This window comes from Lactuca serriola, chromosome 4, assembly GCF_051521515.1.
Source record: "Lactuca serriola cultivar US96UC23 chromosome 4, Lser_US96UC23_V15, whole genome shotgun sequence".
NCBI lineage: Eukaryota > Viridiplantae > Streptophyta > Magnoliopsida > Asterales > Asteraceae > Lactuca > Lactuca serriola.
Genome location: NC_136411.1, coordinates 187,989,506 through 187,999,614, shown reverse-complemented (window position 1 = coordinate 187,999,614; position 10,109 = coordinate 187,989,506).

The following is a 10,109-nucleotide window of genomic DNA, read 5'->3' as shown; positions in this document are numbered from 1 at the left end:
GACAGCATATGAATGCAACATTTTTTCAGTTTCAACACATTTTATTATTGTGTCCTGGTTTTCAAAATACCATAACTTACTCGTATGAAGTCGGAATCACTTGATTTTTTTTCAAAATGTAGCTTACTGTTTATACTTCAATTTAGACTTTTAAAAATCATATTTTGGTTAAATATTGAATTAGATACAAACCTCGAAAAACAGCATACGAATGCAACATTTTTTCTGTTTCAGCACATTTTATTATTGTGTTCTGGTTTTCAAAATAGGATCACTCGCTCATATGAAGTCAGAATCACTTGATTTTTTTTCAACGTGTAGCTTATTGTTTATACTTCAGTTTAGACTTTAAAAAATCATATTTTGGTTGAATATTGAAGTAGATACAAGCCTGGAAAGACATCATATCAATGCAACATTTTTTTTTCATTTTTTTATATATGAAAGTTTAATTGGTTTTTATTTTTGAATTTTGATAGAAAAATCGTATGAGAAAGATCTACAAAGAGTATTGGATCGTTTGGACTTCGAGGCTATAAAAGAGATGGTGGATTTCCTTGAAAAGTTTAAGACGAAAACGGAGAACATTTTGGCTTCAACAAAACCTTTAGTCCATCGATTAATCCGGGAAATCTTAGATGTGAACCTACATCTAAAATAATAGTCAACCGAAGTCAACTTTGTTCATTTGATACCCGACATGAAGGACAAATACGACAAATATTGGGGCGACTACGCGAAGACGAGTGATTATGTTTACTTTGCGATCTTGCTAGATCCTACAATGAAGTCTTAATTATTGTTGTATACTTTTAAAGAAATGATTGGTTCCAAGGATGAAACGTTATCAAAGTCAGAGATAGAATTGAAAGCATATGAAATGCTTTATGAGGTCGAGAGGAAGATTGAGAATTTTTTTAAGACCTATTTGGAAAAATACGACATGGACGGGTCTTCTCAACAACAAAGTTCTCAACAAGTCGTTGATTGTGATGATGATAATGACTGGCAACTTCCTTAATAGTGGAGGTGACAACTCGGATGCAGTGGAAAATGAATTAATTATATATTTGAAAGAGCCCCAAGTTACGTACGACAAAAGTTTTGATATCCTAAGTTGGTGGAAACTTAACGGGTTAAGATTTCCGATAGTTGTTCAAATGGCAAAAGGTGTTCGACTTTTTTTTTAATATTTCATATTTCTTTTAATAATTAATGATGTTGCATTTAACAATAATTTATTTTTTAATAGATATTTTGGGGATACATATTTCAACTATAGCATCGGATTCTGCCTTTAGCACAAGTCGTAGAGCTTTAACCGACTATCGTGCTAACTTGTCGAACGTGATAGTTGAAGCTTTGTTGTGTACCCAAGATTGGGTTAGAAAGAGTAGAAAACCTATAATAGACAACATGGACGACATTTTAAATGATGATGATGTAGCTATAGGTATTTTGAACTTTCAATTCTTGTTATATTTTTATACGACCTTTACATTTTAGTAAATGTTAATAACATTTTTGTTTTGTGTTTTATATAGAGACTGAAGAAGTTTTACACAATGACAAAGCAATGGGAAAGATACCAATGGAGAAGTATATGATAGTTAGAAAGAATTTTTTGGATGAACTTGATTGGTTGAATTGTTTTAAATTTGATATGTGGGGGTGAGTATGTTTTTTGAAACTTGATTATTGAATATTATGTTTTTTTGGAAGTCAACTTAACAACATGTAAGTATTATGAATTGCATCATCATTACGAAAAACTCATTAGTTTCATTTAACTTATAACCGGTTCTTGTTTGTAAAAATAACCGAAAAACTGGGACCGGAACCGGAAACAAACCAAAACCGGTATTGGAACTGGTGGTCCGGTTACCGGTTCTTATAATATCGTAATACCGGTTCCGGTTCCGGTTTGGTTCCGACGCTCATCCCTAATCATATACAATTTTATTTAATATTTTTATATAATTTTATTTTATTTTTAAAAGAATTTTTTATTTGTTTATCAGTTTAATTTTATTTATGAGAAATTAAATATTCTCTTACTGTAGTTCCTACAAATCCTCCTACCATTATATTATTATATTAAATATCATTAAATTTCATTAAATGAGCATTAAATGTGACACATGTCATTATTTAATTCGGCAGAAAGATTTGTAGAAACAAAAAGTAAGAGAATATTTAATTTCTCTTTACTTATTGTTGCAATTTATAAACAACAAAAAAAACTAGACAGATTTCATTCCTTAGAACCAACAAATATAACAATTAATTTCATTATTACAAACAAACATAAGCTATAATTTACATACTATTTTTTATATTTAGTATTTTGATTACAAGGGCGAGCACTTTAGCATACATCAGCAAACTTATTATAAAATTTAAACCGGCATCCGACTTGCTCCAACTTCGTGAGTGTGGGAGGTTGATTTATCATAGGAATGTCATATTTTCATGGGTAAATTATACTATTTGTCCCTCGTATATGTGCCAAAACGCATGTTTAGTCTCTATTTTAAAAAATTAACTCAGATCATCCCTCGTTTGGTTAAAACTTACACATTTCATCCCTCTGGACATAAAAAGACCGTTTTGCCATTCTTTATTTATTTTTTGATTTATTAATTAATTATTAACCATTAATCCATTAAAAATATTATTTATTAAATACGTGGGTCATTTGTATTCAGCCACTGGAAAATTACCTCTGACCACAATCACCACCACCACTAACCTCCGACCACCGCTACCTCTGTCACTGGAGAATGTAACACTCCAAATCAGGTATGACCTTGTAGCCCTTAAAGTATTTCAAATATATAATAAGAAGCCCTTAAGTATGCTGGGCGTACTTGGCAAGGAGGATCGCGGAGGGGCGGCACGTACGCTCGGCATACCAGGAGTACGCTAAGCGTACGTGCCGGATGTCCAAACCCTAATTTTTGGACTTGAGACCTATATAAACACCTTTAAATCATTTGAGCCTTACCCTAATCAGCCTCTTTCACCTTCAAACGTCTCTGAAAACCCTAATACCATTTGTGAGTGCATTTTGAGCTTTAATTGTGCATTTTTGGTCCTTATAGTGTTCATTCAAGAATGAGAAGTTGTCAAGGAAGCTTGGAGTGTCATTTGGCTTCAAGAATCTGCATATAGTCAACCTTGAGGAGCTTCTGGAGGTATAAAGCTTGGACCTTTCCACTTTAATAATTAGATCTAGCTAGGGTTTTCTAGTTTTGTCCCCTTTGTTGATTTTGGATCTCCTATTGTTAGTTAAGCAACTCCAAAGGATGGAAATGTCAGATCTGAGGTCCTTTGGTCCGTTTGCAACATAAAAATGGAGTCTTGGTGGGTGTTTTGACCTCATGCATGGGTTAAGAACCTTTAAAAGGTCTTAATGGGGGTGTTGGGAGCATATGAGACATGTAAAGGCATAAAGTTGCCAACTTTATGCCCTAGGTCGTCTTAATAAGCATAGATCTGAGCTTTGGATGTAAAGGAATCGAGTATTAAGCACTTAATGGAGAAAGTGTTTAATCTGTTAGTACGTTGGGAGTAACCTAGCGTACGCTGCACGTAAGTCCCATAGACCCAGTATGCTTCGCGTACCAGGGTGGTACGCTAAGCGTACACACTATAGATGGGCTTGGATCTGTTTTGGGCCTTTGAACTGTTAGGTCTCAATGGGTTATTGGATCTGATTATATTGTGGGGATATTGGGCCATATTATCTTTTGTGGGCCATGGATGTTATGATTGGGCTCTATTGGACCATGAGGCCCATTAATGATTTATGGACATGGACGTTGGGCCCATTATCAAGGAAATAATAGTTGGGACTTATGGAGGGACTTGAAGTTTGGGTTTCCCATGGAATGGGTGAAATTCTAACATTGGGTAATGTTATTATTCAGTACAGGTGGTTACAGACTGTCGGGAGAGCAGCTTTCAGATTCGTCAGACAAAAGGTGAGTCTTCTCACCATACCAATGGGTCTAAGGCACCAAGGCCATCCCATTTTATAATATGTGGTACACTAGTTGTAGTAGAGATATGTGGTATGATAGTTAACTTTATGCTAAGTTGTATGTTAGTGATTTTGTGATATTTTCATGAAAGACCATGGGGGGAGCCCATGATACTTGGATGTAAGACCATGTGGGGGATCCCATGGTTGTCCGGCAAGGAAAGACCATGAGGAGAGCCCATGGCACTTAGGTGTAAGACCATGTGGGGGAGCCCATGACATCCTTATGCAGGGATATATGGTAGAGATAGCTTCTATAGCTAATGTTATATGGTAGAGATAGCTTATGGCTAACATGATATGTTATGTGGTAGAGATAGCTTTATAGCTAATATGATATGTGTTATGTGGTTTGTGTGTGGGGTATGCTCTGGGGAACTCACTAAGTATTAGCTTACAGTTTGTGGATTTGTTTCAGGTACATTTGAGCCCAAGGGCAAGGGTAAGGCTTGATGGCGCGACGTGCACTCTCTCACCGATGTTTTATGGGACACTCTGATGTTTTAAAATAAAATTGTAATAAATGTGGATTTGAAAACAACTGTTATGGATTTCATGGATATTGGAAATGTGTTTGATTAATTAAAAATGAAAAAATTTCTTTTAAAAAATTCGGTCGTTACAGAGAAAACACAATCCATGTTCTAATCCATAAAAAATGCTAACCCAAAAATCCATTAAAGACATCCATGTCATTTAAAAAATCCAATTCAGAAATCCATTCACTATATCAAATTCATAAATCAATACTTACATAAACTAACACACATTCATACATAGACAAAAAAAAAACTACAAATTTGGATTATATCTTCGTATGAATATGGAGAAGAAACCTATGTATGAAAAAATAAATAAATAAATAAACACTTCTGATGCAACTTCGATTTCTTACGATTTGAAGCCTAATTAATCGGATATCGGTTCCATTTCTTTTGAACAATCAAATATGAGGTGCAATCGTGGGGAGAAAACCTAGGAGAATGAGATGGGGGTTTGGTTGGAAACAACCAAGGCAACAACGAGATCTAGGGTTTGGCCGCCACAAGTCGGGTTCCAGAAATCATTGTTGTTCGTGGTCGCCAGATGGTTTGTGTAACACCCTGAAAGAATTGATAAAATTTTCATTTTTGACTTAATTGAAAACCAATAAGTATTCATAACAACCCTAAACAAAGTATGTCAAATGAGAGTAATCATCAGAGTACAAATCCAAAATCACAAAGAAAATACGGAACATGGGTGGATGCACTGCGATCATGCCAGACCTTTCCCTTTTGTATCGAAAATACCTGAAACCATAAACATAACTGCAACCACAAAGCTTAGTAAACTTCCCCAAAATACTACATACAATAAACATATACATATAACAACAAGTGGTTGTGTCAGGTCTGTATCAACCCCATATGATAGCATGTAGTTGTGTCGGTTCTGTATCAACCCCCGAGTCCATAATGACTCCGAGCCCAGATCGGTTATATATATATATATATATATATATATATATATATATATATATATATATATATCATTTAGTCATGTCAAACATATTCACATAATCACATACATCCAACACATATAAATCAGCGGGTCGGCGTCGGTGCCTTCGATCCACTGGTGTGGTAAGAAGACTCACCTCTAAATGAAGATAACTGAACCGCACGCTCAGGATGCTGCTAACACAGCTGCTCACACTCCAAATGGTGAACAATGAAGAGAAAATGTTGGATCCAAGGACTTCAGTGCAAAACCACTTCTTTGATGATCTTCCTTCACAAACAGGAATGCCACAACTCACTTAAAAGCTCAAATATGCTCTAAAATGGGTTAGGGTTTGCAAGGGGGTCGATATGAGGGGTGTATGTCGATAAGAGGAAGGGTTATGGGGATATAAAGGTGTTTAAATAGTACACAAACCCTAAATATTAGGGTTTGGACCAAGCCACGTATGCCCAACGTACTCGAGCGAGTCCAGGTACGCCCAATATACCAGTATGTACGCCCATCGTACTCATGCAACCCTCATAAATACAAAAGTGCCATTATGGACCGCTTTGTAAACAATTCATATACCAAGGGGTAAAAGGTAAATATCTGGAAGAACAAGATGTTACAGTTTGGTGGATCGATAAAGGGCAGCTAACAATGCTCGTAAGGTCTCATTCAGTCGATGTCGGAGCTGCAAAGAGGGTTGCAGACCTGCTCTTCGCCTCCTTCGCTCTTTTTCTTTTTCCGACGAGATAGTTGTAGATTTGGAAGTAACCATTGCCCATTTCAAGAAATAGGGCAGTTGAGTCTGTCGGTGGTTGAGTCCACATTTCCAACATGAATCGAGGAAGGGAAGTGAGGTGGTGGTTAAGCAGGTTCTGGTCGACAAATTTTGATTCTAAGGGGAGGTGAAGGATAATGAAGAGGGTGAATGGAGAATTAGGGTGTTTCTAGGTAAATGGGGGTGGGGGTATATTTAATTGTTTCGAAATTATTAATAAATGTAAAAATAAAGGGTTAAAATTTAATTTTATTTTTCTTATAAATAAAAATTAAAACAATAAGGGCAATATAGTCATTTTATGTTAAACAAAGGATGAATTGTGCATATTTAAAATAACGAGGATGAAACATGCTAGTTTAAACCAAACGAGGAACGGTCCGAGTTAATTTTTAAACACAAAGGATGAATGGTGTAATTTACCCTATCTTAAATTATGTTTTTCATTTATCAACTTAGAAATAGGGATGTGCTTCGGGCCGGAACCGACCCGAACCCGAATAACCCGAAACCCGAATTGGATGAAAAGTGGGAACAGAAACCCGGACCGATTATACTAATACGAACCGGTTCGCTTCGGGTAATACGGGTTTCGATTCGGTTATTAACCCAAAATAACCCAAATAAACATTTACACTATGTTTTTGAGCCGAATAACCCAAATAACCCGAATAACCCAAATAAGGAAATTTTATATCTAGTTCAAGAAAAAAATATTAATTTAATATTTTTTTCTTGAACTAAATATAGAATTTCCTTATTTGGGTTATTTGGACTATTTCAGTTTATTTGGGTTATTCGGGTTATTTCGGTTTATTTGGGTTATTTAGTTCAAGTGATGTGACAACCCAAAGTTCATTCCGTTACATTACCCCGTTTCCGTTGACGAAATATTTCACTGTATAAAAGTTCCGTTAATAAGAGGTCGTCAAATAAATAAATGTTTTATTTATTTATATTCTATATCGTTATTCATCGTAATAAAATAAAGTAAAAGCATGTAGATTACATTTCCATATTATTTTGGAAAAAGTTAAATTTTATTACGACCACTAAATCGGGTTCGACCAAAAGCCCCGTTTGACGGCAGTATCGGGTAGATATCCATTGAGCTTCAACTCCAACCCCTATATAAGGGAGAGTAAACTCCATTTCAACCTTTTTACTCTCTCTACAACTTTTTCCCGAGCCAAAAATCGTCCGTTTCGAGCCCCAAACGAGTAGGTAAACTATCCTAACTTGTTATATAGCTTATCTAGCATGCAATTTTGAGTTTAAAACATAAATTAGAGACAAAATGAAGTGTTTACGGCCCAAGAACACTCTTGGACCGTGAACACCATTTAATGGGGTTTTTAAGCCCCAAAACCCCTCCAAATTGTCCCTAAGGCTTGGATATGACTTGTAGGCTTATGGAATCGGACTTAGAACACCTTGAACTAGCATTTTGGGGAGTAAATATGAGTTTACTGCCCAAGAATATCCTTGGTCCGTAAACTCCTCTTTATGGGGAGTAAACTCATATTTGTGTGTTAAAAATGCCCTTAAACACACCAATGGCCTTGGATTAAATTCTAGAATCAACCACCAACAAGCTAGGGACCTTAAACTCAATTAAAACAACTCCATAAGGAGTTCACGGCCGTAAACCCCTCATGAAAGGGTACCTGGGCCGTAAACTCCTATAAAGGGGTTAAATGGTGCCCTAAACTCCCCATTTGACTTGGAAAAATGCTTAGGATTTTATCCTCTACCTTTTAAGACTTCAAAACACCAAAAGAATGAGTGTATAGGAGCTTACGGCCATAAGATCCCTTGCTTAGGGCCGTAAACTCCTCAAAGGGTCCATATGATGCCTTAAATCCATTCACACATTTAGATTTGGGCCTAGCAAAATTCCACAATTGATATGAGACCTTTAAACATCCTAGAACACCCTCACCATGAGTTTACGGCCGTAAACTCATGGGGAGTTGTCCCAGGGCCGTAAACACCGTATGGAGAGTTTACTCTTGGAGAGTAAACTCCATTCCTAAGCCATTCACACCCTTAAATGTTACCCGAGACACCCCAAACGCTTAACCAAAGTGTTTTCCGCTCTTTAGAGTGCGTATACTTGTTTAATTAGTATTAAATGTACTAATTGTATGTAAACATATGTTATCATATGTTAAATAGGTCACTAAGTGTGTCCAAGTCTTTACTTGACACCGAGCACCCAACCGGCACCTTCGTCGGATCCACTTACACCAGGTGAGTTCATACCCCTGAATGAACCTTTTAAATGCTTTTACATGTTTTATAGGGGGGGAATACAAGTTAAACATGCCAGTTATCATATCAATAACATGTGATTGATAACCCGCATGCACAAGGATTTACCACACTGTAAACTGTTTTACCGAGTAGGATACTATAAATGGTTTTCTAAAATGTTTTCACTTGTTCAAAACTCTTTCTTATACTGTTTATTCAAAGTTTCATTTCAAACTAGTTTATGAAAGGTTTCCAAAGAATTTCTAAAGTTCCAAGGTTTTTCATCAAGGTTTTCTTTCATGTTGTATACTCTTACTTGATAGATACCGCTGCCTCGCTTCTACTTAGTTTAAACTCCTATGTGACACGCTTTTACCTAGTGATATGCTTATTCTTCACTTATACTTGATTATGTTTCCGTTTCACTTATACCTATTAACGATTCCACTTCGGGGGTACACTTATACTTGATGACACTTTTTCTTCACGACTCGCTTATACATCACGAGTCGGTTATTCCACACTATTCGTTTACACATCACGATTTGGTTATTCCACACTGTTCGTTTACACTTCACGATTTGGTTATTCCACACTGTTCGTTTACACTTCACGATTTGGTTATACTTCACGATACGTTTCCACTTGTTACACACTCAAATGTAGTTGGATGTATGCCTATGCTTGTATAGATGCATATAAATAATGGTTGAAGGACTCAGGAAGGCTTGTTCGCCCTATTTCCTTTTCTTCGTTGAGATGTGGTCTGGTGGGATCGGATGTCCGTCCGAAGGTCATTTGATCATTAGTTATATATTATGTACACAAGCATAGACATATAGGTTTACATTAGTCAGTTCAGTTATGAGTCTCTACCACTCGTTTAGCACTTGTATTGGAAACCCACTACCCACTATTTGGGATGCATCTTCGGGACACGGCCTTCTCCGTCGTCTAGTTGGTAACCAGAGTCTCATGTAGGGAGAGCGGACATTGTGTGTATAGATCTATACGGGATTGACACCCCCGCACCCTGACTGCTAGCTACAGTCCACGGCATACCAATCCAAGGGGTGACAAATGTCACATTTTATAGACGCTTGTAGGGCGTCAGGTACTCTAGTGTCGGTTAGTATGGTTACGAGTATCCCAGGTTACCTTATAATTCATGGCCTTAAGGTAATGGTATTTCACCAGCAATTTACACTGTATGTTGGAAACCCACTCTTAGAGTCACACTGTTTTTAGACCTTACTAGCTGTATGTTTCATTTGATACTGTCTGGGGTCTGTATTCTTTGTTTTATACCTTGCTAGCTGTATCTTTCATTTGATACTGTCTGGGGTCTATATTCTTTGTTTTATACCTTGCTAGCTGTATCTTTCATTTGATACTGTCTGGGGTCTGTATTCTTTGTTTTAGACCTTACTAGCTGTATCTTTCATTTGATACTGTCTGGGGTTTGTATCCTCTGTTTTTAGACCTTGCTAGCCGTACCTTTCATTTGGTACCGTCTGGGGTCTGTGTCTCTTTTGT